Genomic DNA, 20,280 nt, shown 5'->3' with positions numbered 1-20,280 from the left:
TTGTAGAATTCCCGCCTGCTCGTTGAAGCAGGGTTTACGGTTCCAGGGAGAGAACCAGGCCGGTTGTGGATCCCCGTGAATGGAGGCCTTTGGAAACACGTGAACACATGAGTATAGCCTGCAAGGGATAACAATGTTTGGGTAGGGATGTAGAGTAGTGTGAAACGGGTGAACACGCAGTGAATGAAAGTGAAAGCATATTTTGACTTCTTGATTGTGGAAGTTTTTATTGCCATTTTTATTAATTTTATTTTTTAAGATATCTTAAGGATAAGGAAAAAGGAATATGGGAGCCTGGTGGCGCCTCTTTGCACTGTCCCGACCAGTGCGAGAGAGAATTACAAGAGGAAATTTAAGAGCTCCATATAATTAGAGAGCTTGGTAAAAGTAGTGGTTGTTGTTTTAGCTTGTTATTTTAGTTTATTTTGTTAGTGTGTTTTTTATATGTACGGAGGAGGCCCGGGGGGTCGTGTATGATGTGTGTGTGTGGGTGCATCAGGGGAGTGTGAAGGGAGTGAAGGAAGATGCACCAGGGGGGAAATAATTGGGGGGAGAAAAGGTGAAATTGATGTTTTTGTTATGAATATTTCGACAGTATTTTCTGAGAAAACAGACACGATTATAGTAAATATGTTTTAAAGTGATATTGGACTAATTGTATTTTTGTGTTAAGCTGGGGGACAACTGTACAAGCACATTTCCAGCACACAATACTGACTGGGCACAGCCCCGGGGACAGACACACCCCTAGACAATAAATGTAAAGCCCTGCCCCTGTGCTGTGAGAAAATCAAGAAGTACCACAACCAATGGGTGACTGAGACTAAAGGAGAAGAAATGCCCCACTCCTGGCCAGAGTGGGGTATTTTGACAGGTGTGCACTGGACCATATGTCCATGTACTTAACTGCAAAGTTTAAGGGGAGACCAGTACAGACTAGAAAGGAGATATTGGAACTCTGGAGAATATTTGAGGAAACAGAGGCCCGTGAGGGGAATAGAGTGACATCTGACAATGGTAAGAAAATGAGTACAGAGGAGACTGGGAAGAGAGGGGAGGCAAAGAACAGGATTTTTCAGCTCGACACACGACCATCAGAAGTACACACTAAATTGACCTATATGTCTGGGGGTACTATGGTGGCCGGTCCAAGCACAGCCCCACTCCCACCGTATATTGTGGTCACCCACACAGGGGTAAGCGCAAGAGACCTCGAGATGGCATTGGCCACCACACGTACAGAATTGGCAAGGTTGAGGGCAGCCTGTGAAACAACATGGGCGGCAGAGGTTCCAGTGTTGCCCCCAGGGATGCTGCCACAGCCGCCCAGGGATAAATGGAGGTTGGGTGACTTCCTGTTCAGGATTGACAGTGCACCCATAAGAGCTGTTCATGTGGAACGGCAGGGAGAAACGGACAGCCTGGGATATGAAAATGTGGGGTCCCGACCAGGGCATGAGGAGTATTGGAGCAACTTCGATGACAAAGAAGATTACATAGAGGGAGGGGCTGAGCAGGCACCCAAGACTACACCGGGAGTGGACAGCCTATGGGATGGAAGATTAAGGGAAAGGTTTGGTAGGATAGCATTGGCAAAGAAGAAGGGAAGTGTTGTCAAGGGTGATAAAGGAAAGGTGAAATTACAAATGCCCTTAATACATAAGGGTGCACGGTGACCCCATTATGTCCCTTGGGCACAAACAGACAAAAACAATCCTCTCAAGGTCTTCCCTCATCTCACTGCGGGAACGGGAAAATGGATCTATGCATTTGAGAAAAACACTGCAGGGGTGCCCCTAGCTATAGGGGACATTAAGAGTTTACTAGTAGCTGCAGTAGGAGATCAGGCAGAGACAGTGTGGATTAAGGCGGGTTACCCGGGAGTAACACTGAGTAATGATGCCCATGATGCAGCATCATTCAATAAATTTAGAGCACGAGTATGTGATGCCCTGCGGTGGACGTTCCCAGACACCCCTGATTTACAATCGATGATGCAATGCACAATGGGGGATGTGTAAGACGCTGCACAGTACATTCTCAGAGTTCAAGAGATGTGGAGAGCAGAAACGGGCAGCGCATGGGATAAATCCACATCCTTGTTTTACTTTATTGTAAAAAGAGGACTGCCTAAGGAGATGCAGAAGGTGCTAAATAAGATAGCGGGGTTGAAGGCAAAGGGATGGCCTGCGATTCACGGCATCATAATGCACCATTGTAGGAGGATCAAAGAGTGCGAGAAAGAAACCATTCAGAGGAGGCATGCAGAGGAAGTAAAACTAGTTCAAAATACATTTGTGAAGGTAGCAGCGGTGTCAGAAGTGCTGCCCCCACAATAGATGGGAGAGGAAGAGTGTGCCTCCATTGCACCACAAGCGAGGATGACAGCGGAATGGGCAGACAATGGACAAGGACAGTGGGGAGGAAACCAACACTTTTCAGGGCCCCAGTGGCAAGGAGGGTCGCAACGAGAATGAGGTGGGTCCCGAGGGCAGAGAGGAGGGGGATTTGCTGGACCAGGACCAAGGGGTAGCGGGCCAGGGCAGTGCTAGTCATGTGGAAGGTGGAGACACTTTTCAAGGGAATGCCGCAGCAGACAAGGAGGGAATTATAATTACAATCAACAACCCTATGGATATCCCCACCCAGGTAGCCCACAAGGGCCTGTTAAGGTGACGTCCTTAATGCTGTATGAAATCCATCAGGCATATTTGCAGTTGCCTCACCAAATCCCCACCCCTTATCACCCACAGACCATGCAGCCACACCAACCCCACCCTAACCAACAAGCCACAGAAAGCAGACACCCATTTGCTACTGTGCCCAATGGAGCAGCAGCCCCATACGAGGGAGCAACGGTGGTGGGGGCAACCACTTCTTGTTCCTGTGGACAGACACCTACCCTGACTTGGACTGCACACAGAGAGCACTTGCGTGTCCAGTACTGTCAATGACCTTACATCCAGAAGAGGAACCGCTGGTGGAGGCAGAGATAGGAAATAAACAATTAATCTTTATGGTGGACTTGGGAGCGAAGAAGTTGTGCATTAGTGAAGGAAACTTTCTGCTATCAGGAAAGAATCTCGACATGCAGTAATTCTCTGGGGCTGTTTTAACGGTTCCATGCAGAAAGGATTTAGATTGTAAGGTGGGAGGGAAGGTTGTATGAGAACCCCTCCTTTACTCTGAGAATTCCCCTGTCAACCTGCTTGGTAGGGATCTGTTTAGCAAACTGAACATGACAATATCTTTCACAGACAAGGGGTTTGTATGTGCCGCCCCTGGCATGTGCTCCATCAGAGCGATTTAGGTAATACATGCTGTGGCCGGTGAGATGGCAGTAAGGGGCATCCCTGTCAATCCAGACATGTTTGTTTATGGTATCAGAGTACTTGCCCGTGCTGTCCCCGAGATTACCAGGAAGGAATGGTGAGTACCTGCAGACTTCATTTTCCGACCTGTGGTGCTTACCGAAGTGGTTGCTGGCACAATCTTGTCATTAGATCTGGAAGGCTTGATTGTGTCTGCTAAAAGAATTGGAGTACTAGGAACTGACCCCCATGGGTGCCAATGGCACACTGTATTGTGTATCAACCCCAATGTACCCCTATGAGAAGTGACAGGCGAGGACCTCATTGAAGATGGTAATAGTGATGGAGAAAAAATTCTCGAAATGTGTATACCCTGTGACATAATGGTAGAATACAGGAAAGTGCAGAGCCCCCTCTTCGCCATTGTCAGTAGGCCACCCCTATTCAGTGAAAGTGATTTGCAATATGTTCCCCACACATTTGTGGACAACAAACCCTCACGATGTAGGCATGTTGAAAGAAGTAACACCTATAAAGATAACACTCAAACCAGGAGCAATACTCCTGTGGGTCAAACAATAGCCCCTGTCCAGAGAAGCAGAAGAAGGAATTCAGGAAACGCTGCAGGCCCTGTTACAGCAAGGGATTATAGTGCCATCCACCTCATGATGTAATACGGCTATATATCTGATTAAAAAGGCAACAGGGGCAGTTGGAGGATGATTCAGGATGTAAGACCCCTTACTGACATTGTACAGAAAGAGTTTCCACTTGTTCCTAACTCAGCATCCATTTTGTGCAGCATACCCAAAGAAGCCACCCATTTCACGGTGGTAGACTTGAAGAATATGTTTTTCTCAGTGCCCCTCCATCCAGACTCACAGTACCTTACAGCCTTCACCCTGGGAGGAAATCGCTATGAACACCACCGCTTGGGGGTACTGTAAAAGCCCCATTATTTTTAACAGGATACTGCATGAAGACCTAGTGAACATTCTGGTGCCCAGCACAATCATTCAATACGTAGATGACCTACTGGCCTGCAGCAACAGTGAACAGAGATGTCAAAACAAGTCCATTGCACTACGACAGTTGCTAGCAAAGAAAGGGTACAAAGTGGATAAGAAAAAGCTCCTATACTGTTTATTAGAAGTGCTCTACTTAGGGCAACTCATCTCCAAGGATGGCAAGAGGATAATTCCAAACAGGGCAGATACAGTACATGCCACTGCCAAGCCACTCATAGTGAAAGACATGCAAAAGTTCCTGGGGTTATGTAATTATTGTAGAGCCTGGATCTTAGACTATGCAGCATATACCAGAATGCTACTACAAGGCTTCAAAGATGCACAGAAAGAGGACAACACAATTCAGTGGTCAAAAGAAATGAGGACCAGTATTAATGATCTAAAAGAAGTGATTTCAACAGCTCCTGTTCTTGCCACCCCTGATTAAACACAGGAATTCTACATGTTCTTTCTCTCAAAGGGTACACTCATGACTGCAGTGTTCATGCAAAAAAGTTCAATGGGCCACAAACCTCTAGCGTACTACAGCGGCACGCTCGATTCTGTCATGCAGGGACAGTTCGCTTGCGAATATGCCCTCGCTTTGGCAGCCTTTGCCATTGAAATAAGCTCCACAATTGTCATGGGATGCTCAGTAAGATTATACATTGAGCACTCTCTCTTTGCAATTCTAGAGTGCTTCAAGTGCACACTCACCACACAAAGAGCATCAGCACATGAATTAATACTGCCCAGCCTCCATATCCATGTAGTGTGGTGTAGAACAGTAAATCCTGCCACGTTTCTCACAGAGCCATGCACGGCTAAAGACATACAACAGCATGATTGTGCATCATATGAAGGGGAAGGTGAAGATATCCCCAACGCCAAAGACAGCCCCTTGGAGGCAGGAGAAGTACTTTCCGTTGATAGGTCAGCATCTATTGAACAGGACACAGGTGTAAAATATGTTGGGGTGGCTGTGGTGCACCTAGAAGAAGGGAAATATGAAACACAGGTCCTGGAAAGACTGGCCAGAGATTATTCCGCACAAGCAGCAGAATGCCTAGCACGGATAGAAGCCCTGCGGACATCAAAAGAGTGCTGTGTTACCATCTATTCAAACCACTATGGTGCATGCAGGTCTGTCATGTTGGAGAAGGAGGGGATTCAGAAGAGCAGATGGCTCACCAGTACAACCTGCAGCCTTACTTAACTCATTGATCTCTTCCCTTGCAGAGCCGTCTGTGCTGGCGGTTGTTAAATGCATAGCGCACACGCGCAACACAGACAAAATATCATTAGGGAATGCAGCCACTGATGTGACAGTGGCAGAGGCAGCATACCTCGGAGTACCTATATCAGCAGAATATATCATGGCCACATGCCACACAGAGCAACGCACAGATGCATACACAGCCCTCCCTTTACCACAAATTATCGAACTACAGCGTAGGGCACCCACAGAAGAACAGAATCTATGGCTCAAACATGGGTGCATCCAATCATCCACAGAACTCAGTGTGGTGACAGCAGGCCACAGGAAGAGTAGTGATGCCTGTCAAATTGTGAACAGTTATATGTCCTATCTAACAGATAGAAAGAACACATTGCACCAGAACTTCAGGAAGATTGGTTTATCCTAAATTTACAGGAACACCTAGCAAAGATGGTGGTCCAATGTACAACGTGTCAAGTGTTTAGTACAGGCATGACACTGAGAACTCTGAGTGTAACATTTCCCCGGCGGCCGATAGGTCCCTTCCATGAGCTGCACATTGACTATGCAGACATGGGAGAAAGATGCAATGGGGCGAGATATCTAATTGTGGTGGTTTGTCAATTTTTTCGATCGGTCGAGGCTGGCTCATGCTCCCACCCAGAAATGCAAAATTACTTGTTAGAGAGGTTTTCCCCCAGTGGGGAGTGTGCGATGTCCTACGATCAGACAATGGGACACATATTTTCAACTAACTCTTCAAGGATCGACTGCTCTGTTGGGGATTAAGCATTGTATGTGCTCCATTTACCACCCACAAGCAAACAGGTGGTGGAGAGAAGACTTTCAAAACTATGCAACACCATAAAAGAAAATTGGATCAGATGCATCTCAAAACAAATGGCACCACCCCACACAGAGGACAGGGAGACTACGACTACCCCACTGGCAGACACCATCCCCATCCAACCATTATTGCCTGGGGAATGGGTCTATGTCAGAAGCTTTGTATGAAAATGGAAAACCCCTAGGTTCCATGGGCCCAATGAAGTGGTGTTTTCCACCACTCTTGCAGTAAAAGTGAAGGGGCTAAGATATTGTATACACCTCTCTGATGTGCGTAGGGCACAGCAGGACACCACAACAGGCGCCCAGACAGAAAACAACAACAATACCTCAAAACAGTAGCTCTACGTTGACCATATTTGTGCATGTGAAAATAATTACAGTACATGCATTGCTGCTAGAGCATGAGCTACAGAAACTAAAGCTCTCTCTCTCTCTTTCTCTTGTTCTTCCTCTTCTCCCCATCTCCTACCCTCTCGGTTTTCCCATTTTTCACAGGTGCAACGATGATGGAGATGGCACCACTAAGAGATTCTTCAAATGTAGATAGTAGTAGAAGTAGAAATAGTGTTACTAGGGCCTACAGCTATGACTGTGGCCTCCATTTTAAAGCGATTTTGTTAATATTTTAAAGCAATTTTGTTCACGATATGTATGTTTGTTTTGGGTATTTATTCAGAGGCATCTTTTATCTGGGCTGGCCATCTAAAAGAAGGTGTGGAGGGGTTTGAATAGACTTGGAATGGGAACAAATGAATCTAGAATGGGAGTACACTCTTGAACATTACAAGCCTAGATTTAATGAAACAAAAATGTTCTCAAATGTTACTGCATCTCTCTTAAATGTAACTGCAATGCCACCCAGTGTACCCAGTTCTATTTGCATGTACTCTACAAAAGCTAAAATCAACCCTACCCCCTTTCCTGATTTGAGTGAAAGGATGAATCTGAGTATGTCAGCAGCAACAGCTGATGTTTTCAAACTGCCAACAATTTGATACATGTTATAATAATAATTGCATTGTGAATAGTAGCAGCTCTCAAATTACATGCAATAGTACAATATTTAAACTATTGATGCCAGGAGAAAAACAAACCCTATGTAAGGTTAACAGGACTAAAGAAACAATAGCAGTAAGGAAAAGGTTCACATCGCGTAGTGACAAAAACAGAAGGAAAGCGAACCAACGTAAATATGATGCATATCATGGCTCAAGAATAGATGCAGTGGGAGACATTTGCCACCCCTAGCACTTGAAACGTTGGTACTCCGACATGAACAACTAATGGGAGTTGCTACTTTTGTTCCTTTTGTTGCTTGCATCTGTGGCACCCAAGGTCTTAGTACCACAAGAAGTACCCATAATAGAAACACAATGTCTGATTCACCTTGCATGATGTAGGATCAAGGGCACTTTCGATCCTGACCCCCGAAAGTGCAAAATGAGGTCCAGCAACCCTAACTGTCTCAAAGAATCACATCTAGGGATCGGCGGAGCAAGATATGTCAATAGCGAATGGCAAGACACAATACATGCCTGCAGGGCTGAAGGACTCCTGGGGGTGTCGGAGACAATTGCAATATTTGCGGAGCAGACGTGCGCAAACTTGACAGAACATATCACAAAGTTAACAGCCCTTGAGAAACCAGTGAATATACAACCTCAAAAAACATACAAACTTTGTTTTTTCAGCGAAGGGACAGTGGCTATTGGGTCAAACGAACACTGCATCAGAACTGTCATAGTGCCAGAACTCAAGAAAGGCACTGCCGCATTGATGGATTATTACTGGATCTGTGGGCAGAAAGCATACTTGCAGTCCCACCTTCTTGGAGGGACTACTGTTCGCTAGCAATGCTGCATTCTGCCCTGCTGGTTGTGCCAGTGGAGCACCTAAAGGGGGGACTCTCACTCGAAGCTCCCACTAAGCCCCCACCCAAGAAGCTCGACGTGCAGAGCCACCACCAAACCGTTGCATGCTGCCTGAAAGAGAGCCCACTGACCGACTACACAGAAGAAAAGAGCATCAAATTACATTTCCTACGACTCATCTGAGCTGCTGGCACAAATACCTGAAGAATATAAGCTCCACAGTTCGGCAGAGAAATGTTTTGCATCCTTAGTACCCAACATCCAGACAGGGGCCAATGCCAAGTGGCTCCAGATAGTTTGATGGGAATTAATCCAGCTGGCAAACAATACTGAACAAGGGTCCAATGTCATCAAGGTGGAGTTAAGGGCCCTAAGACTGATGACGATGCAAAACAGATACGTGTTGGACTTCCTGACAGCTATGTTTGCAAAAAGATCGAGAGTTCATGTTGCACATTCGAACTTTCTGAAGATGTTGAAAATGGGACATTGTCACACGTCATCGCTGCTGTATACGAGGTAGAGGTGAAAACTAAGAAAGAACCCGGGGTCAAGGATGAGGCCTGGTTCACCCTGGCCTTAAGCTGGGTACCATCATGTCTTGGAACATTCGTGAAAATGCTGGTTCTTATCATCGTAGTTATCCTGGTGGTCTTTTGCATGTGCCAATTAGGTCTCCGATGTTGTGCCACAGCTGGGCCTAATAGTGCAATGATGATGGTGACTATTGCGAATAATAAAGTACCTTGTGATACAAAATAGGTGGAGATCCAAACTGAGCAAAGTAATGGTCCAGCGCAGCCCATGGTACCCATCCCTTTTGGCAATGTAGTTGACAACTTGTGCCATACAACCATTGTACCTGCCCCTGATCCTGAAAACTATACAGAAATGTGGGTGGATTTGGCAGGCGATAGGGGATGCATATACATGACCTGCACACCTTGAACAATATGTGCAATGTGGGGAGAATTTAAGGCATGTGTGCAGGGCATGGTTGCCCATAAAGGGAACGTCAGCATGGGATGACGCAGAAAGACACGCAAACGAGAGTAAACATTCGGGGGGGATTTGTTACTGCAGAAGTAATGAAAGGGGGGAATATTGGGATGGAAATGAGCGTATCCGACTCCCCTAGGTGCTTCAAGGCAAGGTAAAAACCATATGAGGTGGTATAACGTACAAGGCGGGAGTAATCCGCACTATTAGGTAACGTGTACAGGCACTGTAGCATTTAGAGGGAGATGTGTGGCACTAGAAATCAGTAGCACATGACTCCATTTTGTATTAGGGCCAAAAAGGGATAAGATATGATATGATATGATATTTTATTTGTATCGCGCTTGTACACAAGTGTTTCAGAGCGCGACTAGGCAAGGGAGGGGAACAGGGGAGAACACAAAAACAACAACGTACTTACTAGGCCCAGTAACGTTGAGAACGTGCAAGTGCATGGGAAAAGGGAAAAGGGAAAAAGTGCATGGAAGGGGGAGAGTGGAAAGTGCAGAGCAGATAAATACATAATAAATAAAAATTAATAGAAAATGGAGGCAATACACAGTGGTAGTGCAGCAAGAAAGTGGCAAGTGCTGTGTTTATGGCAACAGACTGGGTAAGTCTGATAAATGCAAAAAAAAGAAGAAACAAGAGGGGCTGTATGGGTACAGATACAGTCCACCAGTGCAAGGAGTGGCCAGGAGGGCAGCAGGGTGAGCAGATACCTGTGCCCAGGGGAAAGATTGTGGCCAGGTGCACAGTGCCAAGAGAGAGCTGGTCAGCAGGGGAGAGGGGGAAAGAAGGCAGAAGCAAAGAGGAAGGTCTTGAGGTGCTTCGGGAACCAGAGATGGTTCTCGTCAAGTTTTAGAGTGTCAGGGAGGCTGTTCCAGAGGGAGGCCCCAGCCATAGATAGAGATCTACCCCCAGCTAATTTCGTTGAAAAACGATTGACCCGGAGGGTGTTAGAGGTAGAGGAGCGAAGAGCTCGAGAGGGGAGGTATTTGTGGAGGGATAGCTGAAAGTATTTTGGACTCAGGCCCCAGAAAGCCTTGTGGACCATGCAGAGGGTTTTGAATGTAATCCTTGCATCCACTGGGAGCCAATGGAGAGATTTCAGAGCTGGAGAGATACGATCCCAGTGCTTGAGGCCAAGGACACGTCTCGCAGTCCTGTTCTGGATAAGTTGCAGAGGGCGGAGAGTAGAGGCAGGTAGATTTAGAAAGAGGCTGTTACAATAGTCCAACCTTGAGAGAACCAGAGTTTGGGAGACAGTGAGCTTCTGGGGGAAGGAGAGGAAAGGAAGAGTACCTCTGAGGAGGTGCAGTAGGAAGTTTGACATTTTAGAGACCTCAGGGATATTAGCCGGTCCAATAGGACAGCGAGGCAAGCGCTCGCTTTGACATCTGTGCAGAGCATGCTGATGCAGGTTCAAATCCCAGCAAGGCCAAACTCTGTCTTTCATCCTTCCAAGGTCGATAAATGAGCACCACACACTGTGGGTAATAATAAGCAGCGCTCAGATATCTGAGGGTTTGTAGCGCTATATAAATGCTAAATTATTATTATTTCTATTTATATGGCGGAGAAGGAAAGTGATGGGTCAAAGATGACCCGAGGTTCTTAGCCTCGCAGGTAGCAGTGGGAGGGGGAAAAGGGAGGCCAGCCAGAGAGTGAGGGAAAAGGATGGAGATGGTGTGCCGATGAGGAGGATCTCAGTCTTGCTGGCATTCAGACAAAGATCATTGGCGGCACACCAATCTTGAATGGCAGTTAGGCAGTCAGAGATGAGAGAGAGAGAGGAGGTTGCTGAGGGCAGCTGGAAAATGAGTTGAGTGTCATCATCATAGCACTGGAAATTTGAGCAGAAAATGGCAATGCAGTGGGCAAGAGTTGCGAGGTATTGGTTAAAAAGCCTGGGTGAGAGGTTAGACCCCTGGGGAACCCCACAGGTAGAGAGGAAGATAGATGATAGGAAGGACCCCAGTTGGACCCGGGAGGGTCGATCAGAGAGGATAGAGGTCATCCAGGCCAGAGCCTGATCAGTGATACCCAGGTTATCACACAGACGGTTGAGCAGGATGGTGTGGTTGACTGTGTCGAAGGCAGAAGAGAGATCAAGAAGGATGAGGACAGAGGGAATATTAGAGTCCAGGTTGGAGAGCAGATCTTCACGGATGTTCAGGAGAGCAGTTTGATTCATGTTCTCTGCTCACTAGGCCTTATTCCTGCAAAATAGACTGAATTCACAGAGCCCCGTTCCCACGAAAGTCCACTTCCCCCTTGTTCCTCCAGTGTTAGGAATATTTAGTATCTTCCAAAGGAATGTGCACTGCAAGAGTGTGAGACAGCACTAGGCTCCATGCTGCGTCCATTCATCTCCACCAAACTGCCATTAGGCCTCTAATACCCACCTAGCAAGGCCGGAGCCAGTCACACACCACTGACCCAACCCGCACAATTTAGCATTCCCTGATAAGCAAGTTAACACCCCCGCCCCGTCCGAACACAAATCAAGTGTCCACAGAAGATCTAAGCATGTGCGGTTGTATTTCTTTCAAGCATGAAAACATATCCCTTGTGACACAAGGTACAGGGATGATACATTAAAGATCAAAACCCTGGGCGGAGACTTTGAGTGCGGGACCTCCGGTATCAATGAAGCCTTGTATGTGTGGGTCAGCGTGACTGTATTTTATCCTCCCTTCGCCCTGGCACCATTTCCTGTGCTGCCCAGGTGCCTGCCACAATGAGTTAATATTCAAGCTTAGCATGTTTAGTCCAGACAGGAACAATGTTTTAATGTGTGACCTGACCTTCACTGTGAGGATGAGCCCAGATGACCCACTTGGATCCAGACTGACGGGAAAGAACTAACCAATTACTGCCTGGCATCCCCTATGGAGCAGGCTCATGTGAAGGGTGCCTCCAATTAGTGGCACCCATTTTTACTGTATATGATGATGTGTGTGGGGTTTATAAGTCCCTTTCTGTGACTGTAATAGTTAGAACGCTCTCGAGCAGCACAGTCTTTTGCTGATATTTGTATTCTGTATAATTAAACCTTGTTATCCTTGCAACACTATCTTCTGGCCTATTTCCCTAGCGGGTTGTCTTTATTCTGGAATGTGAGTAAAAAGGGACTTGCCTTCAGAACACACATTCCGGCTGACTGAGGTCACTCACTGTTTGAATGATGACCCTTGAGTTATGAATCATATTTCCGGTAATCATCATCCTTGCTCATGTTGGAAACTGCCCTTTATACTAGAGCAGCAACATAAAGTAACATGGGCAGAATGCAGTGCATGACAAGAGAAATGGGGGTCACTCTATCGTACGACAAACTGCAGTGCCTAAACTTAAAGACATACTCCAACATTCATGTGCTTGTTCTTTTTGAATGGCCAGTGAATGCATAGCCAGAATCTACTATCGGTGCCCAGGACTACATTTTCTTTGGGCAGCCGAGGAGCGATTTACTTTGCAGGACCAAAGCTTTGGAATTCATTGTCCCCGGACCTTAGGGGTTGTCGTGCCTCTTTGGATATTTTCAAGCACAATCTGAATACCTATTTATTTGCCTGACTTTGACTACTGTTCTTGTCTGATGTTATACTTCAAGATTTGGTGCTTAATGTTTGTGGTGAGTTAGTCTTCCGTTTGTTGTTTTTCTGTTTATGGTTGTTTCAGAGCCCTAATGCCACTGGGCTTGATTGTTTTTGCTTGCACTTGCACTTTATAAATATTAAATACATTAATAAATATTTACCAGGTTCATGGTTCATGTACATAGAATTACTAAAGTGGCAATCCAATGAGGGTTGGCTTAGCCCATCATCTTTTTGAGCGTGATCAATTGAGTACCATCAGAATTTGGCAAAATGGTGCTGCATCCTGGTGACTGATAGTAGATTGGAATGATTCGATCTCAGGATACTCCGGTTGGGTAGCCAAGAAAGCCTTACCGACAGGTAATCAGGGCTGATGCCAAAAAGGCATTTATGGGTAAGAGTCAAAAGCTGAAATGAAATTCTTGCTTATATAGGGAGCCAATGCAATTCCCTTCTGACTTTCGACACATGCTCTCATCTGCGTAAGCCTTGCACCGCTTTTTTGGATAACAGGTCACTTCAAGATGTCGCCCTTACCATTGCCATAGAGAATACTGCCGCAATAGTCTAACATAGTGTCAACAATAGCTCTGGCAATAGTGGCACAGTTCTTCTTGGTAACAAACAGGCACCATTAAGTTAGCAGTTTAATGTAGTAGGTCTATGTGGACACAAGATTATTTACCTGCACTTGCCTGCACTTTCATGTTCATTCTTGGTTGGAAATGACCCCCAGCGTTTTCACCTTTGGGGAGATAACTATCTTGCAGCCTGCTATAACAAAGTGCTGATATTTTCCAATCCAAGCTTTGTCAACCTGCATGCTGTACCTGTAATCATTAGTAATGTTTCTGCATCATTTAAAGCCAGACGATTTTCAACCATCCAGTGTTTGATAAGGGGATAAACCCTATTTATCTCTTCAGTGTCCTTATTGTAATTACCTGACAGAGGAATTAAGCACTGCATATCATCTGTGTGGTTGGTATAACTAATCTCTCTTTCATCCAGTAATTGGAACAACGTTTTAGTGAAGATGTTATACAATGTGTGTGAAAGACAGGATACCTGTAGAACACTGAATGGTATATCAACCATGTCTGCTGATGCCTCGCTGCTGCATACTTTGGCTGAGTGATTCATTAAGAAAGATTTAACCCACCCGGCTGCAGAATTTGAAAAGGATGCAGGGTGTAGGACTCTCTCAATCAAAATACCATGATCTACTAAGGCAAAAGCAGCAGAAAGATCTAATAACATCAGAAGCGCAATTTGTGCACTATCAACGATTTGCAGGATTTTAAACCCAGCATTGCTGTCTTGCTCAAGATGTTGTTAGCTATCAAATGCTGTGGTGCCTGCAAATAGGTTACACAATCTACAATCTTAAGGAGAAAAGGGACATTTTTGAAATTTCTGATTGGCCTGCAATTAGCTGGTATGGAAGTATCCAGCGTGTGCTTCTTCGGCAGTGGTGAGATCCAAGCTTGTTTAATACACTCTGGAACATGACCCTAAACAAATGATTAACACATTTTGTGATAGTTGCAACCAATAGGGGTGTCCAAGCCTTCACTACCGTCACCATACAATCATCCCCCTTACAATTGGTGAGTTTAAGTTGTGAGATGATATCTGTCATTTTGGCTACGGAAACAGTCCTAAACTCTAAGAGTGTCTGTCCCTCATCCAGCATAGGATTAGAGCAAATTCCCAGTGCACCAACCACTTCATACGAGCTGTCAGAGTCAATCAGCTTACGTTTTTATCGCTGATATTTTCTCTGATCTTGTGCAATTTTACAAACATTGCATGTTGGATGGAGGTACACCAGGCACTTTCCTTAGAATTTTTGTTATTTCACTGGTGCAGGGATTTTCTAATTCTTTGACAATCTTAAAAAGTTCCTTTGTGGCCCAATCTGCATTTCTGACTTTGAAATTCTACTCAGCCTTTTTTGTGTTGATAATCGCAACTTTATAGTTTTTTGCTTCCTTAGCGTATATTTCTCTATCTTTCATGGATCTGGTTTTTGACCAGGTATTACAACACATTCTTTTAGCCAGCTTTAATCCATGTATTTCAGGGAAGCACCATGAGTTTAGCTTCTTACTCTGTAGATAACGAGTTTGTAAAGGGGCAATAGAGTTAACTACTTCAGACATGGCATCCTTATAGACATGCACCAAGTCATCAGCTGACTCATAATTGATAATATTCTGTAGTAGTAAGGTAACGAAAGGATCCATTGCTTTTGGAGGGAGTTTTGAAGTGTTTCTAGACACCATAATGGTTCTTACAGTTTTTATCTTCTTCACTCACAAAGGTAGCAAAAGGTCGAAAACAACAAAGCTATGATCTGACCATGGACAAGGAAGAACTTTGGGCTCACTGATCTGAGTGTTAATAGTGCCAAACGAGCCCAGAATATTACCTTTTATAGTGTTGACTCATGAACATGAAGAGTAAATACTAGCTCCTTTACGGAGGACTCCACTAACGTAGCAGTCGGATATGAACTGTCCGAAAGCCAAAAATTAAAATAGCCATGAACATTATATTTATTAGTGGGTTTAAGCATGGGGAGCAACATGTTGATAAGTTGGTATGGGAACTCAGGCATTGGCGTGGGAGTTCTATACAATAATAAAGAGATGACTGTAGTATTATGGTCTGTCAATATCTTTATATGAATTAAATCACAGCCAGGGGACCCCTCAATTCCTACCTTGTGCACCTCCAGGAACGTCAGCATATCTTAACATACCGTTATAGTGATGTCATCACTTAGAGCTTTAGGGTCAGATTCCTGTGACTGTGAATACAGAACCCCAGATGTCAAATCCACACTTGCAGGGAATATCACAATTCCCCAGGTCAACAACTAAACCTTTATCAACCATGGGTATAACTATGGACCTTGTGAAGGCCGCATAAAGCAAGACACAGACAACAGATTCAAAGTTCAAACAGAATTGCTTTATTAACTTAAATGTCAGAATGGATGAAGGACTAAATTGCCTTATACTAAGGCAGGATTTCCCTACCTACAGAAACTAAGGAAAGTCTGATTCAGAAAGTTCAACTTAAAAATCTGTATGTGTCCAAAACCTATGCTTGCCCTCACAACTAAAGCTAAATAATGTGGAGGAATGTCAGCAATAATAGTGTTCAAAATAAAGTGCTGAGCTTTTTCCAGCTCCTATCCCCTACTTTTAAGCTCCATTTCTCCAGGTTCTGGATAGTTCCACAAATCCTGGGGGATTCTCTTCCCAAAGTTCAAGACAGTTCCACAAAACCACAGGGTTCTGATCCCCAAGTACAAGACAGTTCCACAACACCTGCGGTTCACTTCCTCATGTTCAAGACTTCTCCACAAAACCTGGGGTTCCTTTCTCCAAGTTCAAGATAATCACCTTATACTTATTCTCAATCTTGCAATGCTCAAAACCAGCTCCAAATCAACTTTACACTCCTTCCAGGTTTTTTAAACAGTTCAGTAAGATTGCTTTTTCTTATTTCACTTAAGCGACTTTTTTAGTTTTCACAATTGGGTTTCCCTGTTCTAGGTGCAGTTATCAGACCATGCCGTCCACCCATTACAGCTCACGCAACCAGGAACACTAGGCTTTCTAGCCCACACAAGTTCTTCTGGATCTGTACTTGTGTCAATGTTCCCACTCATTTGGCTTCTGCTTGTCAGCCTCTTGGCTTTCTATGCAGATTCACATTCAATTGGCTTCTGCGTGTCACATATCCTTTCTCAGTCTTTGGCCTTGCCACACTGTATTTATGCAAAGTTTGCTTTGCAGTGGTTTTGTTGACTTTACCGACTTGCTTTCATGCTCTCTCACAATCTTCCATGCATGCTTTCTTCTGTATTTTAAATGCCTCATTCTTGTCTCAAATTGTAATTGCCTGGTCGCAATTACTGGAACACTTGGGACATGCCTGGCCTTTACAGCACTCTGCGGGCCTCTTCCTCGTCCTAGAGTGGTGAAATTACTGACTAGTGTTCACTACTCCTAGTTGTCTCCTCCTCATCCCAGTACTATAGTGGGATCAATGAGGGAAAATGATGGGAGATGTTTTGTAATAGCCTATACAGCCTGGGGGAGGGTTAAGTTGGTTCTCAAAAGAGAAAGGGGGATACCATGTCTCGTCTGTAGATACCCTCTTCTTAATCCCCAATGACTCTCCACCCAGGTGATCCTCTCTCACTTCTCCACCTCAGCCTCAGGATCCTAAAGCGATGGCCTTTCCCTGGGCCACCTGAGAAGAGGATCCAAGAGGAGGAGGTGTGAGGATACCCTCAGGTTTCTCATAACTCGTCAACAGTACAATTACCACTTGCAGTTAAAACCTTAACACGCAGACTTGTCCCAGATTTTGATACATTAAGTGGCACACACACACATCGATAGACAGCATTGTAGTATGCTATCAGCCCTCCCTGATTTAGGGTAAGCTTACGTGAACTCCCCCACCTGGGCTAGCCACACAACAATCACTATTGTCTTGACAAGCATCATCATGCAATACATTCATAATTCAGCCTGTTTCTGTTCATAATTTTCTTGTTAATTATAGTTTGTCTATTCAATATTTCATAGAGACATTTGAAGAAAGTATTGTAGTTGAAGTGTGGTTGAATAATTGAATAGCTCTGATGACTCAGATGAATACGTCATTACCATCTTCGTGGGGCGTGTCCGCTCCATTACTACAAGGGAGAGAGATATTACAGACTGAGACAGCCTTGCCTCCCCATGAACATAGGGGTGGTTGATAATATGAGTTAAACTGAGCTCTATAAAACAATATGCTTAATCAAAGTGAATGTACATGCAATCTGTCATAAAGAATTAGTTAGGTTGTGCGGCACAAGTAAGGACTAAAAGTAATTCGTAGAATGTACAGATAGTGTGCTGCATAAATAGTGCAACACAGTATAAAAGGACAGAAGGTACTTGTGCACCAAGAAAGTGACGCACTACATCATTTGTGGTAGATAAGATGCTGAATACACAGGCAGGGGCATCCGCGTATGGCAGACATACAAGATGAATAGACGCGGCTATAGGTTGTTAATATGGAAACAGGAAGACAGAAGTGCAGCCATTCTCCTAATGCATGTTTTTCATGCAGAGCCCAGACAGTCCCAAGCCAAGGTTGGAATCATGGCAGACTACGGAATTTGCTTCTCCCAATTATATCACGCTCATATCTTGATGTCCCCTCAAAATGTCCAAGGTTGGTGAGCTAAATGCCAACCAATAGCATTTCCCCATGCCACACTGCCTAGGATGGATAATGTAAACCAATTAGCTGTCTCTATAATTATGTCTAGGTAATAGTATATGTAATCAGATGGGTCCAGGTAGATGCATCAGATGGGGATAGACCAAAAGAGTAACTGACCCCTATGCATCCTATATGTAGTTTGAGCCATTAAGCAACCCCAATTCCCTGTATGTTTTGTAGACTGATAATGCAATATGATGTCATCGCTGATGTAGTTTTGGTACAAAACCTGCTTGTAATCATTGTAAATGTTGAGAGCTATGAGAAGGAGATGCTTGTATGCTGTGCCAGCTAGGATTCATTATTTGAATAAAGCAGAGTTTTGACATGTACCTGTGTCCTCAATCATTGAATATTATTTTGACTAATTGCGTGATCGTGGGTGCACATTTACATAACATTCCCTATCCCCCTAATCTATCCCAGTGCCTTGGTATCACCTCTTATTTTAAGTTATAAACACAAGGCATTCCCAGATATAATTTGTCCTGCCACACTATCAATCCTTTAATTGATCACACATTTGCTTAATTGATCTGTGTTGCTTAGTATCACTGTCCCTTGCTTAAAAAACGCAGAGTTCATTAAATAACACACACAGGGCTATACTTGGTCTGTTTTGCATGCTTTAGCATTCTCCAAACTTTTTTCTCTCTCACCATTTAAAGCAATGTCATCGTTAGCTCACATACTCTGCTGACCTTTTGGTTTTAGCAACTGCTTTCACATTTGGCTGTATTGTTTTCAAGGTTGGTGACATTGCATATGGCCTCAAATAACCTTGGCCATTGTATTCATATTTTCCTAAAATATGTCCCACAGCGCAGAGCTACAAATTCATTTTTCTAAGAGCAGCTTTCTTCCAGCAGAATGCAATCATGTACTGAAAAAAGACCAGGAACTCCATGCAATAGATAACTGGATTCCACAGGTAATAATCGATGGGATATTATGCGGTACATAGAGATGCATTTGTCATGATGTTCGGCAACGTACACATTTGCATGTATAATTCCATGTGTGCTGCTGTGAAATGTTATCTACAGTGTACAAGCAATCAGAAAGGGCACTTGAAAAAACAATACCAATCCGGCTGAAAAATATCACACTATCACATGATGTCTCTGACAGAGATTTTTTAATTAATATTATTATTATTTGCAAATATTAAACAGATCTGATACTGTGCTTCATCTTTGTAGAGTTGTTAAGCTTCATTAGTATGTGGATGGCAGAACCACCTTAAATTCAAATGACCAATAGACCAACAAGCTGGCCAGTAAAATAAATGTACATCATCCCAATCAATTCAATTTATCATAGATAGATAAATGGAATATATATATATATATATATATATATATATATATATATATATATATATATATATATATATATATATAAAACTTCTTTCTTTCATCAAAGAAAAATAAAATAGATTATCTCCAGACAACTTGGGAAGCTAATAAGTAATGTCATTGTTATTGTAATTCAGACCTAAATTCAAAGGCTCTGTTTCAGAATAGTAATATTCCTAATTTGGGGCCCATTCACTGGCAGTTATGAACCAGGGGCAGAGTATGACCCTTGACTTTTGTTCAAGAACCTCTACCCCAAGACATGCTAATAAGTCCATGGAAGTGCCATCATATGGGAGAGTAGACCTTTGTTACTCCAGCTGCCACTTAAAGAATGCCCTTTTAGGCCCAGGTGTTCACCTGTGCTTCCCTCCCGCCAACAGGAACATTACGGACGTAAACTGCTCTCAATCTTCCTGCCTGACCGTGTCCCCTGGCCCATGATAGTCAGGTCAAGTCGCTTTGGGATTAAGATTTAAAAAATCAGGTGATTCCTGCCAATAAACCCCGATCAGGCTGGGCTTCTTAGCCAAGGGCTGCCCTTACAATGGTCGGATCTGTTTGGTCCTTCTTATGTTTTATTGGATTAAATGTAATTCTCTCCATTAAATAATGCAAACTACGAAAGGCATTACACTGAATAATCATGGAATTAATATTAAACAGTTAAAACAGAATAGTCTGAGAAAATATGCTATATTGTAGACGTTACTGAAAATTTTATTTGGTAATGCTAACAAGCTCCTTTGTTCAT

This window comes from Ambystoma mexicanum, chromosome 8, assembly GCF_040938575.1.
Source record: "Ambystoma mexicanum isolate Mex_15411 chromosome 8, UKY_AmexF1_1, whole genome shotgun sequence".
Taxonomy (NCBI): Eukaryota; Metazoa; Chordata; class Amphibia; order Caudata; family Ambystomatidae; genus Ambystoma; species Ambystoma mexicanum.
The sequence above is the reverse complement of the archived record's forward strand: the minus strand, read 5'-3'. Positions refer to the sequence as shown.